This window comes from Panthera pardus, unplaced genomic scaffold (assembly GCF_024362965.1).
Source record: "Panthera pardus isolate Hobbes unplaced genomic scaffold, ASM2436296v1 HiC_scaffold_24, whole genome shotgun sequence".
Classification (NCBI taxonomy): Eukaryota; Metazoa; Chordata; class Mammalia; order Carnivora; family Felidae; genus Panthera; species Panthera pardus.
Window position 1 is genome coordinate 114,550,621 of NW_026526810.1, and position 25,954 is coordinate 114,576,574.

The 25,954-nt window shown below is 40.4% G+C and overlaps 1 long non-coding RNA gene across 1 annotated transcript in view; it reads left to right on the forward strand.

Moving 5' to 3' along the window:
* LOC109253909 (uncharacterized) overlaps positions 1 to 25,065 on the forward strand; it is a 42,196-nt gene extending 17,131 nt beyond the window's left edge. The window contains exon 3 of the long non-coding RNA XR_002074591.2: positions 24,918 to 25,065. This is a non-coding gene — a long non-coding RNA (uncharacterized LOC109253909). The remainder of the gene's footprint in view (positions 1 to 24,917) is intronic.
* Positions 25,066 to 25,954: the final 889 nt, after the last annotated feature.

The window sequence follows — 25,954 nt, forward strand, 5'->3', positions numbered from 1 at the left end:
CCTTTGCAGAAAGTTTGCCTACCCCAGCTTAAACTATAAGACATAGAACACGCTTCCTTAATTTCTTTTGAAAAGCCTCACCAGATTCTTCTGTACTCCTCCTCTCCCTATAGAGTGCCCGCTTCCCATCTTTTCCTGCTCTGAATGTCCATCACGTTTTACTGTTTGTTGCTTGTGGTACTTTTCTCTAAAACTTTAAGTAGTCACCTATTGAAGGGCATGTTTTGTGTGATCCTCTAATCTGTAAGAGCTTTGAGGACAGAACCTGTTCAGACCCACCTCCACAACCCCTTGGTTCTTAACACAAAGATCAGTAAGTGGGGAGAGGACCTTGTTGGTTGAAGTCTGCTGTGGCTCCTGAATGGCCTCCTTGAACTGTCACAAGGGCATCACCAGCTTCTGGAAGGTCTGTGTAGATCATGGCAGCATGGTGACTGCGTTCCCACTGGGCTATGGCCATCTAGTCCCGCCCTTTAACTGGGAGCCAGACCCTACATCCTTAATATTGAGACCAGCATTTCAGGGACGGAGGGATGTTCTGCAACTCTGAGGATGATTTATTGGATGCTACTAATCCTGGCCCATGTCCATCCCTCCTTCCTTTAACTTGAGCCTACATTTTAGGGAATTCTGGGTGTAGGACCATCAATTCCATGGAGATATCCAAGAAAAATAAAGGCTTCCTGTCTCTCAATCCTTGTTGTAAAATCACAGTGTAACTGTGGTAGGCAGAATAATGGATCTCCAAGATGCTCATGTTCTAATCCCCAGATTTAATGATGGTATTAAAAAAATTTTTTTTATTGCATTTATTTATTTTTGAGAGACAGCACAAATGGGGGATGGCAGAGAGAGAGGAAGTCACAGAATCCAAAGCAGGCTCCAGGCTCAAGCTGTCAGCACAGAGCCTGATGTGGGGCTTGAACCCACAAACCGTGAGATCATGACCTGAGTTGAAGTCAGACGCTCAACCGACCGAGCCACCCAGGCATCCCTAATGATGTTATTTTAAAGTGCCAACGTGAGTCTGAAGCTGTGATTAAGTATAAGAACTTTGAGATGGGAGATGACCTTGGATTATCTGATTGGGTTCAATTCAATCACTTGAGTCCTTAAAAGGAGAATAGGCAGGAGAGGCCAGAGAGCTGCCATGTGAGAGGGATTTGACCCACTGTTGCTGGCTTTGAAGATGGAGGCAGGGAGTCATGAGCCCTGCGGTGAGGTCAGCCTCTAAGACCTGGAAAGCTAAGGAACAGATTCTCCCCTAGAGCTTCCAGAAAGGTAGATGGTCCTGGCAACACTTTGGTTTTCGCTCAGTGAGACCCATGTCAGGCTTCTGACCTCTAGAGCAGTCGGCTAATAAATTAGTGTTAAGACTGAATTTGTGGTAATTTGTTACAGCAGCAGCAGATGACTAATACAAAATACTCCCTACCCCGCTTTTCTTTTTAGCCTGGAATGGCTGACCCTCCACTTGCACCAAATGGTTCAGTGACTCAGAGGCATATTGGGGAGGTGGAGGTCAGATGGGCATTTGCCCATTCATTACAGAAAAAAAGCCATGTTGTCCTGGAGCTAAAGCTGCACTGGTTGTCTTTGAAGTCATGACCTTTGCCTCTAAGAATAGATTGGGCAAACATGAATGACCTTTTGCTGGCAGCCTATCGGGGAAGGGATGGACCAACCTTGTGGGTTTTTTGTTGTATGTGTATATAAACTTTAGGTTTTTAGCACTAGCTGGTAGAACTCTGGTCCTCAGAGAACCAGGAGCCCTAAAGTTCAGGGCCTGAGGTGCTTTCCTCTGGGCACTGCTGTGGTTACAAGAATGATCGGATGAACCTTGTATCCGTGATCTGGTGACATGATGATACTATACAACCCACCACCCACCGAACCTTACTGACTTAGAATGATAACCCTTTATCATAGCTCACAGGTTTATGGATTGGTTAGCCAACTCTGCTGATCTGGGCTGGGCTCAGCTGGGCTTGCTTATGCATCTGTGGTCAGTTGACAGGTTGGCGGCAGGCTGATTGGTCTAGGGTGACCTCAGCTGGGGATACTTAGCTCTTCTCCATGTGCTCTCTCATCCTCCAGAAGGCTAGTTGCTCTTATTCTCATGATGGAGACAGAGAGGGGGTGTGGGGAGTGGGCGAGGTCTCTCGAGGCCTAGGCTTGGAACTGAGACATTGCTGCCCACTCGTGCTGCTGCAGTCTGTTGGTCCAAGTAAGTTACAAGGCAACCTAAATTCAAAGAACAGGGAAATAGACTCAACCCCTTGATGGAAGGAACTACGGAGTCACATTGCAAGTGGTGTGGGAAGGATGGAGAATTAGGGCCATTTTTGCATTCAATCTGCTACAAACTCTGGGGAGGAAATAATGCCCTTGTTCCAAATAGCTCCTGACGGCTGAGGTGAACTAGGCTCCTGCCCACTTCTGGCTCCTCTCTGTAGGCTGTGAGCCATCAGAGCCTCCAGACCCTCTCTCCTCTTCACTACCTGCCCCTGCCAGTAGAAGCCATAATTCTCCCTGTGAATTGCCACCCGCCAGCCCCTCCCTTCTATGTCTCTCTGCTTCAAGCCTGAGGGCTGTCGTGGGCGACCTGCTGGCTTGATGAATGCAGCTTCTGTAAACCTTCCCCTGGCCTCTGTCGCAACATCAGCGTGAAATGAACTTGCTAATACTCCGAGAGCCACAGTCCTTTTCCTCTTCCCCAGCGCGACGCATCAAATCGATCTGGCCGGGTGAGCCACGACAAACCCCACAGGAAAAAGCATCAGCAAATTTAAAGCCTCGTTCGAGGTCTTGATTCACCATAAACTAAGTTGCCGGCAGCAGGCATTGACACTTCTTCCACTGAGGTTGATACTGGGATTTATCGACTTGCCGTAAGATGTTGATATTGACCAAGACTGAGTTCCAAATGAAAAGGCCCATGGCAGTATATCTTCATTGCTCAAGTAATCCGAGGACTTGCTAATCCTTCCTTGTCCCACTCAATAATGTTTTGCAGAAATTCTTTTGGAACGGAGAGACTATCACTTAGACACAACAAGATGCTCTTTCCCCACAAGCACTCCTGAAAGAGGGATGGGGTACAAGCAGTGTGTTGAGAACACGACCAAAGTGCTGGAAAATCTATTCATGCCCACACCCCAAAACCTTTCACTTTTTAGAGACTCAGTTCTATCCTCCTGGGAAACTGCCCAGAAAAAAAACACAATAGGACTTCACACGGGACCTGCTCACGAATAGTGTCAGCTTCCCTTTCTCCACTGGTCCTCGGGCTAATGGATCCCGATCCCAGGGGATGCTCTGATGTCATCCTTAGCCCTGGTCCCTGACAGTGAAATTAATGTGACATTTGGTTCTTGCTAATTTCAAGGCCCACTAGGAACACAGAGAAAGAAGGGAAAATTTATTACCTGCTAATTTATTTTCTCATTGAAATACAGTCTGCAGCCCTCACTTTAGGGGAGGATATGTTTGCAGTAGAATCATATACAGTGAGTTTTGAGTTATTTTAGGTGGCAGGGTCCCTGGGGAAACCAGCAAAGAGAAGATGAGCAGACAGAACAGGGCCAAGGAAGTAGCCCGGAGAGGCAGATAAAGGAGTGAGCCAGAGGGGCAGAATTTCCAGCCCAGCTTCCTTACTCAGCTCTGTTCCGCCTGATAGTCTCTAAAGGCCCATTCAAGGGGGGAAAACAGAGGTCAGCAGGGAGAGGCCAAGGAAGAGCCACAGGAAGATGGGGCTTTCACAGATATGCGGTCAGGGAGGCACATGCAGGATGCCCAGATGTTGATCCACAGTGGGACCCTTCCTCCATGTTCCATGCAAGACCTTTGATGTCATTAGCAGTGTGATCATGACTAGCCCTCCAGCTTGACACTCCAGGGAGGGAAGGAATTGGTCACTGCATCAAATGCATCCCAAAAAGGCACTGACACAGAGATTCTGAGCACAGGCTTGGCAGTCGGACAGTACTGGGTTTGAAACCTGGCCTCAGCATTTACCAGCTGGGTGACCTTGGGCAAGTCTCTTATCCTTTCTAAGCCACAGTTGCCTCATCTGCAAAGAGGAGGAAATAATAACACTGCCATATGGCAGACACCATATATTGCCTCCTTTCCTCCTCTGCCAACAGAAGATCAGTTTTGTTCAGGTATCAGTTCAGGTGTGATCTCTGGGGAGGTGGGCCCACTTCCTGATCCAGGAACGAATGTGTGAATGAGATAAAAGGGAATATTTCTGGGTGATTCTGAGAAAGATGTTCACTCCCTGATAAGAGAAGTTTTGACATGTGCTTCCTTCCTGATGTGGAGTAGGTAAGGGAAGAATCTCCCTGATTTTGCTGCCTTCTGCTTCCTATGGTGGAAATTTGAAAAAAAGTTTTATTTATTTTTTTGAGAGAGAGACACCGCGAGTAGGGGAGGGGCAGAGAGAGGGAGAGAGAGAGAGAGAGAGAGAGAGAGAGAGAGAGAGAGAGAGAGAGAAGAGAGAATCCTAAGCAGGCTCTGCACTGGCAGTGTAGGGCCCGACATGGGGCTCGAACTCACAAAACTGTGAGATCATGGCCTGAGCTGAAGCCAAGAGTGGGACGCTTAACCAACTGAGCCACCCAGGTGCCCCAGAATGTAAGTTTTCATTTCTTTAGGATAAGTAACTAGTAATGGGATTGCTAGTATGTGTATATTTAACTTTTTAAGAAATTGCCAGATTGTTTTCTGGAGTGGCCGTACAATTTTGCATTCTTACCAGCAAGTTCAGAGAGTTCCAGTTATTCTACATTTTCATCAACACTTGGTCTTTGGGGTACTTTAAAATTTATCTTTAGCCATTTAATAGATGTGTGGTGGACAAGCCACTGATTTTTAATTTGCATTGTTCTAATGGTTAATAATGTTGAACATTTTTTTCAACATCCATATATCCTCTTTGATGAAGTGTTTATTTTATTCCTTTGTCCATTTAAAAATTGTATTATTTGTTTTTGTATTGTTGAGTTTTAAGAATTCTTTATGTAGTCCTTTGTTGTATATATGATTTGAAAATATTTTCTTCCAATCTGTAGTTTGTCTTTTCATTCTCTTACCAGTGTCCCTTGCAGACCAAAAGTCTTCCATTTGGAAGAAGTCTGATATTCAATTTTTTCCTTTATGGATTATATTTTTGGTGTTAAATCTAAGAATGTTTTTCTAATTTCACATCTCAAAGATTGTCACCTGTTTTTTCTACAAGTTTTATATTTTATACTTAGATCTATGATTTATTTGAGTGAATTTTTGTGTAAGACGTGAAATTTAATTTGAAATTCATTTTTTTTTAGCATATGGCTGTCCAGTTGTTCTAACACCATTTGTTGAAAAGACTGTCTTTTCTCCACTGAATAGTTTCTGTACCTTTGTCAAAAATCAGTTGGCCATATTTGTGTGGCTCTATTTCTGGACTGTATTCTATTTCACTGGTGTGTGTGTGTATTTTTTTTTCTTTTTAAAAAATGTTTATTCATTTTTGAAAGACAGAGAGACAGAGCACAAGCAGGGGTGGGGCGGAGAGAGAGGGGGACACAGAATCTGAAGCAGGCTCCAGGCTCTGAGTTGTCAGCACAGAGCCTGACATGCGGCTCGAACTTTGAGCTGCGAGATCTTGACCTGAGCCGAAGTCGGATGCTCAACTGACTGAGTCACCCAGGCACCCCAGTGTGTGTGTGTATTTCTTTGCTAGTACCATGTCTTGACTTACTGTACCTTTGTAGAGAGTGTTAAGATCGGGTAGTTTGATTTCTCCAATCTTATTCTTTATTTTCCAAAATTATTTAAGCTATTTATCAGTTTGGGCTGCTATAACAGTACTGAGTAGCTTAAGTAATAAACATTTATTCTCAGCTCTAGAGGCTGGAAGTCCAAGAATAGGGTGTTGACATGGTTGGGTTCTAGTGAGGGCCCTCCTCCTGGTTCATAGATGACTGCAGTCTCACTGTATCCTCACATGGTGGAGACAGAGAAGAAGAAAGCTCTCCTTTGTCTCTTCTTATAAGGGCACTAATCCTGTCATGAAGACCCCACCCTCATGACCTAATTAGCTCACAAAGGCCCCATCTCCAAATACCACTACATTGAGAATTAAGGTTTCAACATATAAGTTTTGGAGGGGACACATACATTCAGTCCATTAGCACCGTTTTTGTTCCTTTGCTTTTTTGTGTACATTTTAGAATTAGCTTTCCCAAATCTATACAAAAATCCAGTTGGGAGTTGGATTAAAGCTGTATTGAATCTATTGATCAATCTGGGAAAAATAGACATGTTTACTGTATTGATTTTTCTACTTCATGAGCATGGTATGCCTCACAATTTATTTAGGTCAAATGTGAATTATTTCACCAGCATTTTATAGTTTTCAGGATACAGATTCTACATCTATTTTGTTAGATTTATATCTAAGGATTTACTTTTTTGAAGTTATAAATGGTATGTATTTTTGCTAGTATCTGAAAATATGATTGAGTTTTCTGTGTTTATCTGGTAGCCTGTGATCTTGCTAAACTCATTCTTGTTTCCAGGAATTTTGTTGTTTTCTTAGGATTTTCTACCTTGAAAATTGTGAATAAAGTCAGTTTTATTTCTTCCTTTCCAATCTGTTAAGATTTTCACCTGAATGGGGCTGGTGAGAATATGTTTTCTTCCCAGTCTAGGGGAAAAGAATTTGATGTCTCACATTTAACATGATGTAGCTGTAGGGTTTCCCTAGATGCCCTTTATTAGGTTGAGAATGTCCTCTTGCACTCCTAGTTTACTGGGATTTTAGAGTGATTAGATAGTGAATTTTGTTAAATGCTTTTCTGCATCAATTGATACAATCCTAAGGGTTTTCTTCTTTGGGCTGTTGATATTGTGGATTGCATGGATTGATTTTCCAATATTGAATCATCCTTGCATTTCCAGAATAAACTCCACTTGTCCTTCTATATTTTCCTGGACTTAATATGGTAATATTTTTTTGAAAATTTTAAATCTATATTTATGAGGGATATTGGACTCTAGTTTTCTTTCTTTTTCTTTTTACCTTTTTTTGGGGGGAGAGGTGATATAGTCTTTGGTTTTTGGAGTCAGGGTAATCGTAACATCATAAATTGAGACTAAATGCTCCTTTCTTTTCTATTTTCTGGAAGACATTGTCTAGAATTGGTATTATTTATTCCTAAACGTTTGGTAGAATTTGTTAGTGAAATCATCTAGTCCTGTGGCTTATGTTTTTTGGGAAGGTTTTAAACTGTAAATTAAATTTCTCTAATAGTGATAGTACTATTTGGGTTATATATTTCATTCTGGGTGAGTTTGGGTAATTTGTGATTTTTAAAGACTTGATCCATTTCATCTAAATTTTTGAGTTTATGTGTGTACAATTGTTCATAGTATTTCTTTATATCCTCTTAATGTCTGTGGGGTTTATAGTGATAGCACCTTTTTCAATCCTGATATTGGTAATTTGTGTCTCTTCTCTGTTGTTTTTTGTTTGTTTGTTTTTTGTTTTGGTTGGGTTTTGTTTAGAGGTTTTCAGTTTTATTGATCTTTTCATATAACCAGTTTTTGGTTTTTGTTGATTTTTTTTTAATTTTCAATTTCATTGATTTCAGCTCTCTTTATTACCCCTTCCTTAACTTGTTCTCTGTTTATTTTGCTCTTTTCCCCGCCCTAGTTTCTTACTATGAAACCCTAGGTTATTGTCTTTAGACCTTGATTATATTCCAGTATAATCATTTAATGCTATGCATCTCTCTGGAAGTACTGCCTTAACTACATCTCACAAATTTTGATGTGTTGTATTTTCACTTTTATTTAGCTAAAAATATTTCCTAATTTCCCTTGAGACTCATCTTTGACTCCTGGGTTATTTGAAAGTGTGTTGTGTTGTTTAATTTCCAAGTGTTTGGAGGTTTTTCTCTTATCTTTCTGTTCCTGATCTAGTTTAATTCTAGTGTGGTTGGAAAACATTCTTTGTATGGTTTCAATTCTGTTAAACTTGTTAGAGTTTATCTTATGACCTACAACATGGTCTGTTTTTGTGAATGTTCCAAGAAAATGTATATTCTGCTGTTCTTGGGTGAGCCGTTCTATTGAGAAGGATATGTTTTATTGAGAAGGATATTTTTCTGTGGTTGGGTGGAGGGCTCTATAAATGTCAGTTAGATCCAGTTTTTGATGGTGTTGTGTAGTTCATCTATATTCTTGCTGTTTTTCTGTTTACTAGTTCTATTTATCATTAAGGGCATTCAAGTCTCTAGCTATAATTATATATTTGCCTACTTCTCCTTTCAGTTCTTTTCAATTTTTGCTTCCTGTGTTTTGATCTCTGTTGTTAGATATAAACTTAGGATTGCTATTTCTTCTTGGTGAATTGACCCCTGGTAATTTTCTCATTTCTTCTTCTTATTTTTTTTTTTTTTGGCTGATATTAATATTGCCCTGCTGACTGTCTTTTGTGTGGTGTTTGCACAGTATACCTTTTCCCTTATTTTTACTTTTTAACCTGGCTTTATCATTATTTGTGAAGTGAGTTTCTTATAGACAGCATATAGTTAGGTCATGGGTTTTAAAATATCTATTCTGACAACATCTGTCTTAATTTATATGTTTAGATCACTTTCATTTAATGCAGTTATTGATAAGTTTTGACCTAGGTCGACCATTTTATTATTTATTTTATGATTGTACCCTCTTTTTTTGTTCCTTGAATCCCCCCTTTCTTGCCTTTATTTAGACTATTTAAACAGTTTTAACTTTTTAATTGTTTTTATTTTAAAAATTTTAATGTTTATTTATTTTTGACAGAGAGACAGAGGGCGAGTGGGAGAGAGGCAGAGAGAGAGGGAGACACAGAATCCGAAGCAGGTTCCAGGCTCCAAGCTGTCAGCAGACAGCCCAATGCAGGGCTTGAACCCATGAGCTGTGAGATCATGACATGAGCTGAAGTCAGACAACTTAACTGACTGAGCTACCCAGGAGCCCCTAAACAGTTTTTAGTATTCCATTTTAATTAATTTATTTTTTGCTTATGTCTCTGTACATTTTTTCAGTGGCTACTCTAGGGATTACAATATACATCTTAACTTTTCACAAACTACTTAAAGGCAATATTTTACCATTTTAGGTAGAATGTAAAAATCTTAACAATTGTCAGACCCTCTCTTCTCTCTGTTTTATGGTATGGTTGTCTTACATAGTACATCTGTGTACATTGAAAGGTCCACCAGATGATGTTATAATTCTAGTTTGGATTATCAAACATATTTTAATGAATTTAAGAGATGAAGAGTAGTTTATCATGCTTAACTAGACACTTATCCTTTCTGGTGCTCTTCTGTCATTCTGATGTTCCACATTTTCTTCTGGTATTATTTCCCTGTTGCCTGAAGAACTTCCTTTAGCAATTCTACTAGAGGAGACTGGCTGGCAATAGATTCTCTTAGTTTTCCTTCATCTGACAAGGTCTTCATTTCACCTTAATTTCTGGAGGGTATTTTTGATAAGTATAGACTCCTAGGTGGTAGTTCTTCACTCTCAGCAACTTTAAGAAGGGTGTGACTCTCTTCCTGGTCTCCATGGTTTCTTATGACAAATTCAGTCATTGGAATTCTTGTTCTCCTATTGATAATGTGTTGTTTTTCTCTGGTTGCTTTCAAGACTTTTATTTGGTATTTAGTTTTCACCAAATTGATTACAATGTGTTTGGGCATGAGTTTCTTTGGGTTTATTGTGTTTGGGGTTTGTTGATCTTCTTGAATTTGTAAGTTGATTTCTTTTTCCAGATTTTGGAAGTTTTCAGCCATCATTTGTTAAAAAAATGTTTAGCAGCACACTATCTCTTTTCTCTGGGACTCTAATAACACAAATACTAGAATTGATTTCTCTAATTCTTAAATCATGCTCTTTTGCCTTAGTTTCCCTCTTTTTTTTCCTGCTTCATTTTTCTCCATAAGTTTGTCCTCTATATTGTTGATTCTCTGCTCTGCCTCATCCATACTTGCTGCCATGGCATCCATTCGAGATTGCAGCTCAGTTATAGCATTTTTTATGTCATCCCGACTAGCTTTTATTTCTTTTATCTCTGCAGAAAGGGATTCTAATCTTTTTTCGATTCCAGCTAGTATTCTTATTATTGTGATTCTAAATTCTGGTTCAGACATCTTGTTTGTATCTGTGTTGGTTAGGCCCCTGGCTGTCATTTCTTCCTGCTCTTTCCTTTGGGGTGAATTCCTTCATTTCATCTTTTTGAAGGGAGAAAAGGAATTAATGAAGTAAAAAACGTTAAAATTACAAAAATTAAAATAAAAAAATTAAAATAAGAAAATTAAAAACAACACACACACACACACACACACACACACACACACAATCAAATAAATGATGCTAGATCCTAGGTGTGTTTTGGTCTGGGTGTTGAAAGGGGCTTGACAGATTAGAGAAAAAAGGGGAAAGAAAAAAAGGAAATCATTTGAAAATTTGAAAAAATGAATACACTGAAATAAAATAAAATGAAATGATGGAAGTAAAATAGAATTTGAAAAAATTTACACAGAAGTATGAAATATGGTAGAAAAAACAATTTAAAAAATGTTTTTAATAAAAATTGAAAATAAAATTTTTTTCTCTTTCTGTATTTAAGAAAAAGAAAAGAAACAAAAATGAGAGAGAGGAAAAAAAAGAAAATGGAATAGATGGACCAGCGAACAGACTGAAATACGATTCAAATTACTTCGTTTTCCCCTAGAAGTCAAGCTATGAAGCGCTTTATAGTCCATAAACTAAGCAGGCGGAGAGATTTGTGTTCCTGAAGAGTGAGGTTGGCCCAGTTGGGCGGGGCTTAGTGTAACAGCTCCATTCTCCACTAGATGGTGCTGCTTAGCTTACTGGGGTGGATTGCTGGGGCACTCACAGGTGTGTATGTACATGTGCGGGAGTGGTGAAAATGGCGTCACCCAGCTACCCAGCGTCTAGTATCTGAATTCTGTTCTCCCTGATCAGCAATTGTGCACCTGTCCTTTGTCTTCAGCCTCCATCCTCTCCCCACTTTTACACTGTCCATGACGAAGCCCAAGGCAGAACCTTCTTCCTGAGTTTTATTTTAGATGCGGCTTTTTTTCCCAACCCCTTACTTCTGAGGGACTGTGGCTTTGACCTGCTCAGACCTTCTGGGGGAGGGTCTCACTAAGCAATTGCTGGTGCCGGCTGCACCCAGGAACATTCACGGGACTGTGCTGTGGCCGATGCCCAGAGACTGTGGCTGGGCGCCAGCCTGCCCCAGAAAAAGTTCACATGATCGTGTAGCAACAGTGTTTCGGGGGTTATGGTAAGTCACAACACACATCTGGCACCAGGCTTTACTCCCAGATCTTGTTCCAGCACTAGCGAATGTGGTTGTTCTCCCAGGTCCACTGGGGCCTTTGCCTGTTGGAGGACCACACAGCCTCTACCAGATGTCCTCCCAGCAGGGGAACTGCCTCTCTCTATGTGGCCCAAAGACCACAGACTTCACTCTGCTCCTGGGGATTCACACTTCCTGCCAGAGCACTGCCAGGTATCGAGCTGCATAGTTTCAGACTCTGCACTCCCCCTGTTTATAGAGTCTTAATGGAATTTAAACCCTCTCCTTTCTCCTTTCTCCCTTTTTAGTTCAGTCCCTGCTGCCATTTCCACTTTCCACTTTCTCTCCAGCTGCTTTTGGGAGGGGTGCTTTTCCCGTATTCTCTCCCCCCCCCGATCTCCATCTTCTCTCTGCACACAAAAACAGCTCCGTGCCCTCCGTGGCTTCTCTTTCCCCCAGTTCACCTCTCCATGCCGTGTACTTGCTGAGTTCTGTGGTTCAGGTTGTGCAGATTGTTGTGTTAATCCTCAAATCAGTTTTCTAGGTGTGCAGGATGGTTCAGTGTTGATCTGCTTGTATTTCATGGACATGAGACACACAGAAAAGCTTCCATGCTGTTCCACCATCTTGGCTCCTCCTTGATCATTGTGTTTCTTAAATACATATTGACATACAGCTAGGTCTCAGCTTCTTATGCTTACAGTGTTTAATCAACTACAAAACAAAAGGATATTTATAAATTAAGTGCAAACAAAAGTACAACACAAAACAATTCAAATCAACATCGTTTATTTAATGTGACAGATGATGTTTGCTGAAACTGAATAGCTGTTCGTACTGTGAATTGTAGTGCATGACTGGGGTACAGACTCTTTTGGCACATCACTGCTCCCTTGCCCTGAGTGATGACTCAGTTCTCCCACAAATTTCTCTATCGAACCACTGTACCACCCTGAAGCTTCCATCTGCACAGTGTGATATGACATCATTTGGCCTATCTTTAACTCAAGAAGAATTTACATATAAGTTAGTCTCTCTCTTTTTCTGTCTCTCTCTCTCTTTCCTTACCAGCCTAACGTCATTAAAGTAGTAGTCATTGGTGCCAACACTTGTGTGAATGGCATCAAAACCTCTGATGCTGAAGTCTTTCAGCGGGACTTAGTTCTGACGCAGTCAGCCAGAGAGGATCTGGAATATGTTAATATTAGAATCTTAAATCTACTAGCCAAATGGAAAACTATTCCATTAAAAACGTAGTTTAAGAAAATTATTAAGACTCAGAAAACATGTTTGTAGATTCCCATTTAAGAAACATTGAAGTATTTTTCAATGTAATTATTTCAACAAACATTATTACCTCTACCCTACAATGAGGAAACTGGGGCTTACAGGTTAAATAACTTGGCCAAGGTCTCATAGCTCGTAAATAGCCAAGTTGGTCCACACAGAGAGCACCCAGCCTGTCCATCTCCAGAGCCTCCACTCCTAACTGTGACTTACTCAAGGCTGTTTTCTCATAAAAGCTCATGCTATGATCTGGTGGCTCAGTTGGTTAAGGCTCTGACTCTTGATTTTGGCTCAGGTCATGAACTCGAGGTTCATGGGATGGAACCCCATGTGGGGCTCTGTGCTGACAGTGCGGAGCCTGCTTGGATTCTCTTTCTTCCGCTCTTTCTTCTCCTCCTCTGCTCACTCATATGCTTTCTCTCAAAATAAAATACATAAATTTAAAAAATATCAAAAACATAAAATCTCGTGCCATAATCCCTTTTTCCAAAGTGGGCAGAGGCTACACAGGACCTCCAAACTACCTCACATAGCTTCCCTTCATTCCTTGATCTAAGTCCTTTATGTTTCTCTAAAGAAAGACTTGTTGAATTCTACCCTCAAGAAAAGGAAGAAAACAAGGAACATAGAACAGTGTTCACTTTATTACTCTAAATTTCCTTATGTCCTTATTACTGTACAGAAATGCATTTTTCCACAGGTGTGATACTGCACAGTTAATCACACAGTTAATCACTCCCTTTTCTCTTCAATATATGGTACTCTAGCTCACAGGCCAGATGTAGCACTTTTTACATTATATCATACTTGCCTTTCTTTTCCCAAACTGTGAGCCTTTTGGGGACAGAGAATTCATCTTCCATATCTTTGTAGCATTGGAAGAGCACTGCACAGTTTGATGCGCATTTTCTCAGTTGAATTATGTCATGATCTCATATGTTAATTGGACACATGTTAAAATAAACCTGATCTCTTGGTTTTCTCCCTGGATGTTTTCCTACCCAAATCGTGTGTGTGTGTGTGTGTGTGTGTGTGTGTGTGTGTGTGTGTGGTGACTGTTGCTGTCTTCATGATGATGGAGAGGTAACTTTTGCTAAGGGCTGTCAGAGTACCAGAGCCAGTAATCAGCTGGAGAAAGTGGCCGTAATCATGTTTCCTGCTTCTATCAGTGCCTTGGATCCTGCAAGACACTATAGCATCTTGCTGGAGCCCATCCCACGTGGGAGGCCCCAGGAAAGGCCCAGAAACACAGCTATGGGGGCTTTGTCCATCCTCCTTTATAGTCTACAGGGTCTGGGCTGAGAAGGCAAAGTTTTTGGAAAGTTGAAGGTTGACTTCTGTGTATGTCATTACTGTTAAATTAGGGATTGGATGAGGCAGAGAAATGGGACCTCTGTGATGAAAGTTCACATCTGCTTAGAGACTATTTGCCCTGGTGGGTGTGAACTGAGTGGGCAGTGGGCTCTTGGATATACTTGATAAAATACTTCTGGGCCCTCTGAGGACACATATATTATCTCAGGAATCTCTGAAATGAAAAGGGAGGAAGGGAGGCTCTGCTTTTACCATTTTTCTTCACTCTCTCCCTCTCTTCCTCATTTTTCTTCAAGAATTTATTGACTGATGATTGGGTAAGATGATGTGGTCTATATATACAGTGAAATATTACTCAGCCATCAAAAAGAATAAAACCTTGCCATTTGCAACAATGTGGATGGAATTAGAGGGTATTATGCTAAGTGAAATAGGTCAATCAGAGAAAGAAAAATACCATAAGATTTCACTCATATGTGGAATTTAAGAAACAAGACAGATGAACATACGGGAAGGGGGGAAGAGAAGAGAGGGAAACAAACCTTAAGAGACTTAACAATAGAGGGGCGCCTGGGTGGCTCAGTCAGTTGAGCGTCGGACTTCGGCTCAAGTTGTGATCTCACAGTCTGTGAGTTCGAGCCCCGCATCCGGCTCTGTGCTGATAGCTTGGAGCTTAGAGCCTGCTGTGGATTCTGTGTCTCTGTGTCTTTCTCTGCCTCTCCCTCACTCGCTCTGTCTCTCTCTCTCTCTCTCAAAAATAAATAAAAACATTAAAAAAATTTTAAAGAGACTTGACAATAGAGAACAACTGAGGGTTGATGGAGGGAGGTGGGTGGGGGATGGGCTAGATGGGAGTGGGTATTAAGGAGGGCACTTGCTGGCATGAGCACTGGGCATTGCATATAAGTGATAAATCACTGAATTCTACTCCTGAGACCAATATTGCACTGTATGTTAGCTAACTAGAATTTAAATTAAAAAAAAAAAAAAAAGAATTTATCTGAGCACTTGCCATGTGCTAGAGTTGGGTGATATACCTGTAGAAAAACCACACCAAGAAGTTCTCCATTTAGCATGGGACATTACAGACAATTATGTAGAGCGACAATGACATCTATGCAAGGAATCAGGGGGGTAGAGTGGGGAGGACCTGACTACTTAGAATGGGAGGTAGGAGCTATGGAGGGGAAGGGTTTGTGATGGAGCTGGCATTCGTCATGAACACTGGAGGAGTTTTCCTGGTGGAGAAGTGAGGCAGGGCACCCAGAAACAAGAAATGATACAAAGAAAGGTTTGGAGGTATGAAGGGGAATTGGATAGGTGTCCAGGAAATAGGGTGTATAGCGTTCCAATAAAATTTATGTGTGAGCAACTCAAAATAAAGTCTGTCTGTTGTAGACCATTATCACAGTACACTGGTGTTGGTCTTGGGAATTTTGACTATTAGTGACTTTGCGAAAACGGAAATTGATATTAACATCTAGCTAAAATACGTTAATAAATTGTGAATGTATTTTATTAGATAGACATGGGTTGTTGTGTGTCTGGAACATAACACGTCAGGAGGGTGAGAGATTGGAGAATGAAATGAAGATGCATAGGGCCAACTTAATGTTGACTTGCTACTTGTGTGAAGGTTTTTTCTTTTTTCCTCTTTCCCCCTTTTTACAAAGGAAAATCTTAAACACACATAAAGATGGATTAGTATAATGAAGTCTTACATACCCATAGCACAGCTTTAGTGAACACCAGCTAACTTCCACTTTTGTTTCTTTGATTCCTTCAGTTTTCTTTTTTAATTGTTGGAGCATCTTGAAGCAAATTCAGTACCCATAGATGCTTCAGGATAGTTTCTTTTTTAAAAAAATATAACCGCAGAGGGGCGCCTGGATTGCTTAGTCGGTTAAGCGTCCGACTTCAGTTCAGGTCATGATCTCATGGCATGTGAGTTCAAGCCCCACATCGGGCTCTGTGCTGGCAGGTCAGAGCCTGGAACCTGCCTCAGATTCTATGTGTATCTCTCTCTCTGTCCCACCCCCACTCTCACACTGTCTCTGTCTCTCTCAAAAATAAATAAACATTAAAAAAATTAAAAATATAACCACATATATATATATATGTGGTTATATTTTTAATATAATATATATATTTTATTTATTTATATATATATTTATATATAAATATATATTTTTATATATTTATATATATAAATTTATATAAATATATAAATATAAATATATAAATATATATTATATATTTATATAAATATAAATATATTTATTTATATATATTTATATATATTTTTATATTTTATATTTTATATTTATAAAAATATTTTATATTTTTATATATATATATTTATATATATGTATATATATGTATATAAATATATATATATATACTGGATTATTTCTTTTAAAAAATACAACTACAATATCATTTTCACACCTGACAAGATAAACAAAAATTCCTTAGTATCAAGTAAAATCCAGTCCATGCTCAATTTTCCCTGATTGTCTGAGAAATGTCTTTTTTACAGCAGTGTTTAAATCACAACCCAAACACAGTCCACATATAGCGTATGGATGATTTGTCTCGTCTCTCAATCTGTATTAGTTCTCTATGCACTCACCCTCTGACTTACAACAAATTTTTAAAAAGTTTTTAATTTTAGTAAAAAATTTGTTAGGAAACTGGGTTGTTTTTCCTGCAGAACTCCCAGAGTTTGGATTTAGCTGATTGTACCCTTGCGGTGCTCTTGAACAAGCTCTTCCAACTGCCACATTTCCTAGGAACTGATAGAGCTAGCAGCTGTTCAAATACAGGCTCTTTCTTTTGGCAGAAAGGCTTCGTAGTTGATGCTTCCTATTGAATTACTAGTTGTTCCGGGGCGACTGAAGTTAACTTTAGTTACTGGGTTCAGGTAATGTCAGGCTAATCTATTCATTATAGAGTTTGTATTAAGGTTTTGGGCAGGCTAGGCAAAAACAGGTTTGCTTTACAAAGACCCACCTGCTGACTATATGGAGAACGAGACTAATGAAGTGATCCCGGAGACAGTGAGATCAGTTGAAAACAATTGCAGTGGTCTAGGTGAAAAATGAAAATTTCTTGCTAAGGTAAGGGTTGTAGAGGTGGACAGGAGGGTCCACATTTGGGAGATATTAAGCAGGAAGAGGGTGTCTACTGGAGGCAGGGGTAAAGAGGGAGAATGCAGTTAATCATTTAGCCTATTTGTCTTTTTTTCTCTAGATACATCATACCTTAGGTGATTTCATTCATTCCCTTGGTTTTTAATCCCCTTATATGCTGGTAACTTCAGAAAGTTGTATCTTTGGCCTTAGCATTTCATCCTGAACTTCACACATTTATATCCGATTGCCTGCTGAATATCTTCACTGGGATCTTATCCTTCCATGTCCAAAACTACTCTTATCTTGTCCCCGCCAACCAGTTCTCCCCCAGTCTTCCCCATCCTATTAATGGCACTACTAGTTGTTCAGACAAAATCCCTAAGAGTCTCCTTGTTTCTTACCTGTCCCTTATACTCCCATCAAGTTTTGTCAGCTTTACCTTCAAAACATATGTGAATTTGAACCATTCTCAGTGACATTGTTCTGGGCCATAATTTAATCATCTTTCAGCTCATCCTCAGATCTCACTGTTTTTACTCTTGCAGGAGACCAGGTAGGAGAGGTAGACAAAAAGATTTAAGGCTTGAGGATGGTGCCTGTTAGAATTCCTCTTCAGTTCTTGGCAAAGACAAACTGCTCATTCTTCTTTGCTCGTCTTTACTTTCCCTCTAGTCCTAAGGCATTTGGTACACTCTCTTCACAATGGTAATGTGGTAGATCACACAATGGCCCAAGTTCTTCAACCCTATCTGGATCTACTTTTGCCACATAACTTGGCAGTGCTCTCCACTGACCCTGGGCTTGATGATGTGACTTGCTTTGACCAATGGAATGTTAGCAAAGTTTGATGCAAGCAGTGGCTTGAAAAATGCTTGGACAATTGGGCGTGGTCTTCCACTCTTGCACCTCTACCATTACTATGAGAATATTCTTGAACTAGGCTGTCAGGGCAGGGGAGATCTGTGAAGCAGAGAGCTAAGGCTGGCCTGGATAAAATAACGGCCAGTGGACTCCCAGATACATGACTGATTTGAGCCAGGATCAGAAGAGCCTCCTAGCCAGTCACCCCAGCTGCACGAACAATTAGAGTTTTGTGGTTGTTACTTTTTGTTATGCAGCATTGTGGCAATAGATAACTAGGGGATTCCAAATTCGTATCTACCACATGGATCTTTTCTCTTAACTTCAGCTTTGTATATCTCTCAGGTGCCTGTTTTGGATATATAATAGACACTTCCAGCAAAACATGACCAAAGTCTTTGATTAGTAGCTCTTTCCCTAAATGTTCCCATCTCATGACAGCTCCATCATTCATCTAATAGCTCAGGTCATAAAGTAGGAATCATTTTTTATTCCTTAATTTTCATTGTATCTCTCATCCAAATTATCAGGTTGTTTCTCTGTTATTTTCAGAATATATCTAAACGCATCCATTCTTCTCTGTTTCTACTACCAACCACTTTAGTTCATGCCCACATAAACTTCCTTCTGTATCATAGTCACCTCCTACCTTGTCTCTGTTTTCATCCTTAACTTATAGTCAAGTCTCAAAATGCCAGCCAGAATAATTTGAAAAAGAAAATTCCTCAGATATGATATAAAAAGAACAGAAAATAAAAGAACAAACAGATAAATTGAAGAACATTGAAATTTCTTCAATGCGCTTCAAAGGGCACTTCAAAGGGCACTATCAAGCAAGTGGAAAGGCAACTAAAGAATGGGAGAAAATATTAACAAATCACATATCAGATATGGGATTAATATCTAGAATATATAAAGAGCTCCTAAAATTCAGCAACAAAAACCAAACAGTCGATTAAAAAATGGGCAAAGGATTTGCATAAATACTTATCCAAAGAAGATATACAGATAGCCAATGAGCACACGAAAAGATGTTCAATATCACTAATCACTAGGGAAATGCAAATCAAAACCACAATGCAAATCAATACCACCTCACATCCATTAGGATGGCTATTATCAAAAAACCAGAAAATAATAAGTGTTGGCAAGGATATAGAGAAATTAGAACACTTGTGCTTTGTGGGTGGCAACGTAAAATGGTGCAGCTGCTATGAAAAAGAGGTGGTTTCTCAAAAAATTAGAAATAGAATTATCATCATTTAGCAATCCCATTTCTGGATACATACCCAAAATAACTGAAAGCAGGGACTTGAACAGGTATTTGTACAGCCATGTTCATAGCAACACTTTCAAAATAGACAAAAGGTATAAGCAACCCAGTATTTATCAACAGGTGAATGGATAAACAAAATGTAGTACATACATACAAGGTAGAATTATTCATCCTTAAAAAGGAAGAATTCTGACACATACAACATGAATGAACCTTGAAGACATTATGCTAAATGAAAGAAGATAATCACAAAAGATCAAATACTGTATGATCCTACTTACGTGTGTGGTACCCAGAGTAGTAAAATTCATAAAGGTAGAAAGTAGAATGTTGGTTTCTAGGGTCTGGGGGAGAGGACAATGGGGAGTTATCATTTAATGGGTACACAGTTTCAGTTGTAGAGAATGAACAAAATTCTGGAGATGAATGGTATTGATGGTTGTACAATATAAATAGGGGTGCCCAGTGGCTTAGTGAGTTAAGCATCTGACTCTTGATTTCAGCTCAGGTCATGATCTAACAGGTTTGTGAGTTCAAGTCCTGCATTGGGCTCTGTGCTGACAGTGTGGAGCCTGTTTGGGATTCTGTCTCCTTCTCTTCCTGCCCCTCCCCCACTTGCTGTCTATCTTTCTCTCAAAATAAATAAAAATAAACTTTAAAAAATTAGTTAAAAATCAGTATAAATAAACTCAATGCCACTAAACGGCATATTTAAAAATGGTTAAAATGATATAATTTTTGTTATGTATATTTAATATCCCAATTTAAAAATATGGCATGAAAAAAACCTTTCCTCAGGCATTCAAAATGCATTTCACAATCTTTTGATCAAATCAATAATATAGCAAAAAAGAAACTCAGGGACAATGAAATAAAATTATTAGCTTTTTTTTTTTTGGTTTACTATAAGGTAGTATCTATTTTTAGACCATTATTCCCCAGAATCTATTTTATATTCAGGTTACACTATAACCTTTAGCTCCTATCTTACATCTAAATTATTTTCCCTGTCATATGAAGACTGACAACAGAATGTGATTCATGGCTAGTTAGTTATCCCATTTTGTATATTTTGAATGCAATCAAACAGATTAAAATTTTAAAAATTGTTTAGCATTTGAGATGTACAATTGAATATATGTATTATACATGTATGCATATCCATACTATATAAATACATGTGTAAGTTATATGTTTTTACAAGAATATACCCTGTATTTTATTTTTTTCTTTTTTTTTAATATATGAAATTTATTGTCAAATTGGTTTCCATACAACACCCAGTGCTCATCCCAAAAGATGCCCTTTTCAATACTCATCACCTACCCTACCCTCCCTCCTACCCCCCATCAACCCTCAGTTTGTTCTCAGTTTTTAAGAGTCTCTCATGCTTTGGCTCTCTCCCACTCTCACCTCTTTGTTTTTTTTTGTTTTTGTTTTTGTTTTTTTTTTGCCCTTCCCCTCCCCCATGGGTTTCTGTTAAGTTTCTCAGGATCCACATAAGAGTGAAAGCATATGGTATCTGTCTTTCTCTGTATGGCTTATTTCACTTAGCATCACACTCTCCAGTTCCATCCACGTTGCTACAAAGGGCCATATTTCATTCTTTCTCATTGCCACATAGTACTCCATTGTGTATATAAACCACAATTTCTTTATCCATTCATCAGTTGATGGACATTTAGGCTCTTTCCACAATTTGGCTATTGTTGAGAGTGCTGCTATAAACATTGGGGTACAAGTGCCCCTATGCATCAGTACTCCTGTGTCCCTTGTATACCCTGTATTTTATAATATAAATGTCACGTCTTTCACCCCCTGATCGGAAAGCTTTCACATGTTTCCCATCTCAACCCTTTCCATGGCCTTCAGGCTCCACAGAACCCAAATTGGTCTATCTTTTCAACCTCATCTTTTACTACCTTTCTCCTAGCTTATTTTGTTCTGGTGACCTTGGCCTTCTTGCTTGGATTCAAATTCCCAAGTTTGGTACTGCCTCAAGGCTTATGTATTTGCTGTTTCCTCTGCCTGGAACATTTTCCTTCCAGACATCTGCCTGTCTCATGCTTTTGCTTCACCCTGACCTGGGTTCAAATGTCAACTCCTCAGAGGCCTATTCTGGCCATTCTATCTAAAACAGACCCCTCCCTCCACTTCATAACCCATGACTTGCTACCTCATTGTTCTGTTTAGATTTCCTGTTAGTACTCATTACTACATAAAATTACATTCCATACTCATACCTTTTCTGTCTCTGTCTTTCATCTACCTTGTTGACCACAGCATCCCCAGCTTCAATAAGACTACCTGACACACCAATGACATTCAATAAATGTGTGTTCAATGCATGAACTCTACAAATGTTTATTGAGTTCCTACTATGTGCAGACACTGTGGACTTAGTTTTGTCCTCTGTGTGGAAGATTATACTATTGCCTGGCACAAGATGTTGAGATAGGGAGTACTGAGGACAGTTAAGTTGTTTAGATGGGTTTGGTTTGAGATACCTTGGACTAGCAGGTAGAGATGGAGAAGGGAAGTTGTAACCCTGGTATGGAAATCAGGGCCTCTAGAGAGATAGGCAGGAATGTAATAGAACTTACAGAACTCTACACAGGGACTGACTACCAGTCTGTCCAATCTGGGATTCTATCTCTGATGGGGAGAGAGGGGGTATTGAGGGAAGTGTGGTCATGGTGGTCCATAATATCAATAGTAAGGTCCATCCTAAGTGGAGCTTTGAGTTATGTGGCTATAGGACCTATGAGTAATTGTCTGTCTCCAGAACCACAGGCTTTCTCACCATCTCCCTGATGTCGGACATTCCCTCAGGCAGGAAAGCGGCTCACTTGGTTACCAGAGGGAAGATAGAAAGGCAAGCATTCCCCCTCCATCTCATTCGAGAGACATATAGATGACTTATACTGGAATTTCCCAGATGCCAGTTTTTGGGAGTTGGATGGAGAGAGAATCTGAAGTCTGGGGCAAAGAGCAAGGGAAATAGGAAGATGGGTCTAGAAATTTCATATACTAAAGAGCACTAACTTCTGACAAGTCATTGCCCACAAATTTCCTATATAAAAACTGCCCTGGGGGTGCCTGAGTGCCTCAGTAGGTTAAGAGTCCAACTCTTGATTTCAGCTCAGGTCATGATTGTGGTTCCTGAGTTCAAGCCTCACATCAGGCTCTGAGCTGACAGTGCAGAGCTTGCTTGGGATTCTCTGTCTCCCTCTCTCTCTCCCCCCCCCTCACTCTCTCTCAAAAATAAACATTAAAAAAACCCCTGCCCTTACATTCATAGAACACTTCATAGCTTATAAAATATTACATTGAAAAGTCAGGTGCCCCTAAAGTTGCATCCCACATGTGGGATCTCTGGAAAATTAACCTCTACTAATGTCCTCATTTATAGACCACAGTAATAACCTATTCCTCATGGTACTAAAAGAGACAACTTATGTAAAGGGCTTAGCCCACTGCCAGCACATGCACATTCAATCAGCATTTGTTTCCTTCACGATTTCCTTTACATTATCTCGCCTGAAACCCACACCAATTCTGGGAAGTAAGTTTGGCGGGTATTGTTATCATCCCACTTTACAGATGAAAAACCAGGATCAGAGAGATTTATTCTGACTTTCCTAAAGCCATAGAACTTTCAGATAGGAGAGTCAGGATTTGAATTCAAGACTTTCATCCCTAAGTTGTCTCCTCCCACCCTGCTGCCTCTTGTTCTTCTCTGACCATGTTGGAGTGTCCCATGGTGGAGACAGAGTTCACCACAGGTCTGTCCTGTAGGTCAGGAGGATGCTGCCATCTTTGCTTTTGTTATAATATGCTTTTGAAAACATAGAAGCAGAATGTCTGAAAGCTGGACAGTGGACTTACATGTTATCAATGGCATTCTGATCAAATTATATAATCTGTAATTACATCTTGCCTTTTAGACATAACCTTTGTGTCTCTATTTCTAGCGCTTCACTTGCCTTTAATTTCACTTTTCCTTCACGGTTGAATGCAGACTTGGCTGGCTGGAGAGCCCTGAGTGGCCAGTCAAAGCTAATGGTTCACCTTTGCCTCCATTGTCCTAAGTTTATGAGACTTTTCACTTTCTTACTAGTATCAACACTTTCCCCTTCCCTTTCCTGATTATTAAAAAAAAAAAAGTGGCAAATTGAACACAATATTTAGACCATTGCACAGCTGTACTGACAATGGTAGTGATCTTGCTGACTCCAATTGGTGAGTGGAGGCATGGTCGTTTTTCCATGGCTCAATGGAGTCGGCTAATTTCTAAAACCTAGAAGGGTGACTGGTGTGTAAGGCACTGAAGATTGTGCTGCTTGCACTTTAGAAGGGGGGGATGTGGGTCATGAACTGCCTGCATTGTCCTGAACTCGTGTCTAGCCAGGAGGTGGCGCCCTTTCGCTGCCCAGTTGATAGTGGTGAGTCCATACTGTGGGGAGGGAAAAAATGAGCTTCTGTAGCTTGGACTGCCATTTCAGAGGCTCTGAGACACAGGGCCCAGGTTTGCCTCTTCTAAACAGCCACATAATTCACTTGATGAAGGAAACTGCATGGGGCCTTACTTCTTCAGCCACCAGAGCCATTTCTCTGTCCTTTCCTTCTAGAGATTCTCTTCCCTGAGAATGAGCAGTGGGGTCTGGGAAAATGATCAGAACGCAGGCTTGTAATGAAGGTGAAGGGACCAGAGAAAGATGACAGATGAGGAGCTGCTTCTTACAGTGCTTGCTTCTCTCTCTGAGTCCCCCTTCTGCTCTTGTTCTGAAGTAACAACGTTGTCCTGTATTTCTGCAGACAGAACTCCATCCCCAGGCAGGCTTGTGACCTGAGCTGCTATTTGCCCTAAACCTCTTTTGTTTTAGATAGATTGTGGGGGATCTAAGGTCTAAACTGGGAAGAAAGGAATGGGAGAAACGAAAATCAGAGAAGAACAGGAGGAAAGAGACAGCCGAACAGACATCAAGGGGAGAAAAACAGAAAGACAGATACACAGAGAAAGACAGAGATACAGAAAGAGACAACGTGGGACATAGGCGAGGGTGGGGGCACTGATTTGGAGGCAGAAGGATAGATCTGCATCCCAGCTCATCTACCTCAAGCTCTGTGAAGTTGGGAAAAATCACCTGACTGCTCTGAACCTCAGTCTTCTCATCTGAAAATGGGAATAATTTTACTTCATCTGTATCACAGTGATGAGGACCAAAGGGAAAGCATTGACACTGTAGTTACAGTGGCTATTACCTGATGTCAGCCAGGCCTTAAGAGAGAGGTGTGGTCCTGGCTTATGTTGAATCCTAAGGGTGGGCATAAGCACTATCAGAAGCTCTGGGAGAAAACTCTAGTCCCCTGTACCCTAATCCTATTTTCCCAGAGGATTTTATAGCAGGAAGTTTTCCTGGTTCCAGCTCCTGGGCAGAGAAGCCTCATTGCCCAGGGTGGCATTGTGTGTGTGTGTGTGTGTGTGTGTGTGTGTGTGTGTGTGTGTGTGTGTAGGCACTTCTAGGTTATTCTCTTCCACACTCAACACTTACAGCTAACATCTTATTGAGTTCACTATGTGCCAGGTGCTTTTCAAAGTGTGCTACATGGATTAACATTTAATCTTTATAACTGTCTTATGAAGTAGGGACTACTGTTAGCCTCATTTTTACAGATGTTGAAACTAAAGCAACAGACAAAAGGAAATTGCCCAAAGTCACACAGGAAGTGGCAGAGGAAATTAAAACCCAGGCCATCTGATGCTAAAGTCCTCATCTAACCTTTGTGTTATCCTGCCTCTCCAGGTAGATTTTGGTCCCTTACCCTCTCATCTGGCAGGAGCAGCAGAAGGCAGCCTCAGCGGAGACTTTAACTGGCATATGCATCTCATTCTGGGGAGCTGTCCCTGTACTCAGGGTGTTGGGGGTGTCCCAGCTTGTGATGCATCCTGATCAGGTCAGAGGTGCCATCATTCCTTTATCTTGCAGCGAGGTGGTGATTTCAGCACTTCGAGATAGATGGGGAAAAGGACTTCACATGCCCTTTGTTCCCGTTCAAATGCAGCACCCAGACAGGGTCTAGACACTACCAGCCTTCCTGCCTCCAGCTTTGCTTCTGGAAGTGAGAACACCTGTTGTCTGAAAGGTCCTGGACTCTAGAGCTGGGCTTGGTTATACAGCGGTTGGGAGCAGACAGCGGGGTTTCCAGTGCAGTCATTCCCACAAAATGAAGGGTACTCCATGATTTTAGTTACTTTCTTTGGTGCAGAAATTGTGGGCTGATAGTGAAATCCAATAACAACTTCAGTTTGCCTTGTTTAATATTAGAAAGTGGTATGAAAGTGACCAGGTGAATGAGAATCCAAAGAGGCATCAAAGAAGGACTTTGTAGTTACCCTCATTTTGCTTCCACACAGATGCACTTGATACTCATTGCCTGAAAATAAGGTTCACGGTCTATTGGTCTCATTTTTCCCTGAGAGAAGGGAAGACTTCCACATGGCCTCCTGGGAGATCTAAAAGCCCCATGTAGGAGATCTTCTTGAGGGCTTCTAACATACTCCCTGTCCTGGTCTTCTTGTTTCATTGAGTAGTTTTTAAAAGAAGGTGCTGAGATTCTCTATTGCCTGCATTCTACCACGTTTGAGAACATCTGATTGTGCCCTTCATTTGAACACAGTCTTCTATAGTTTGTAAGTATGTTAGACTTGCT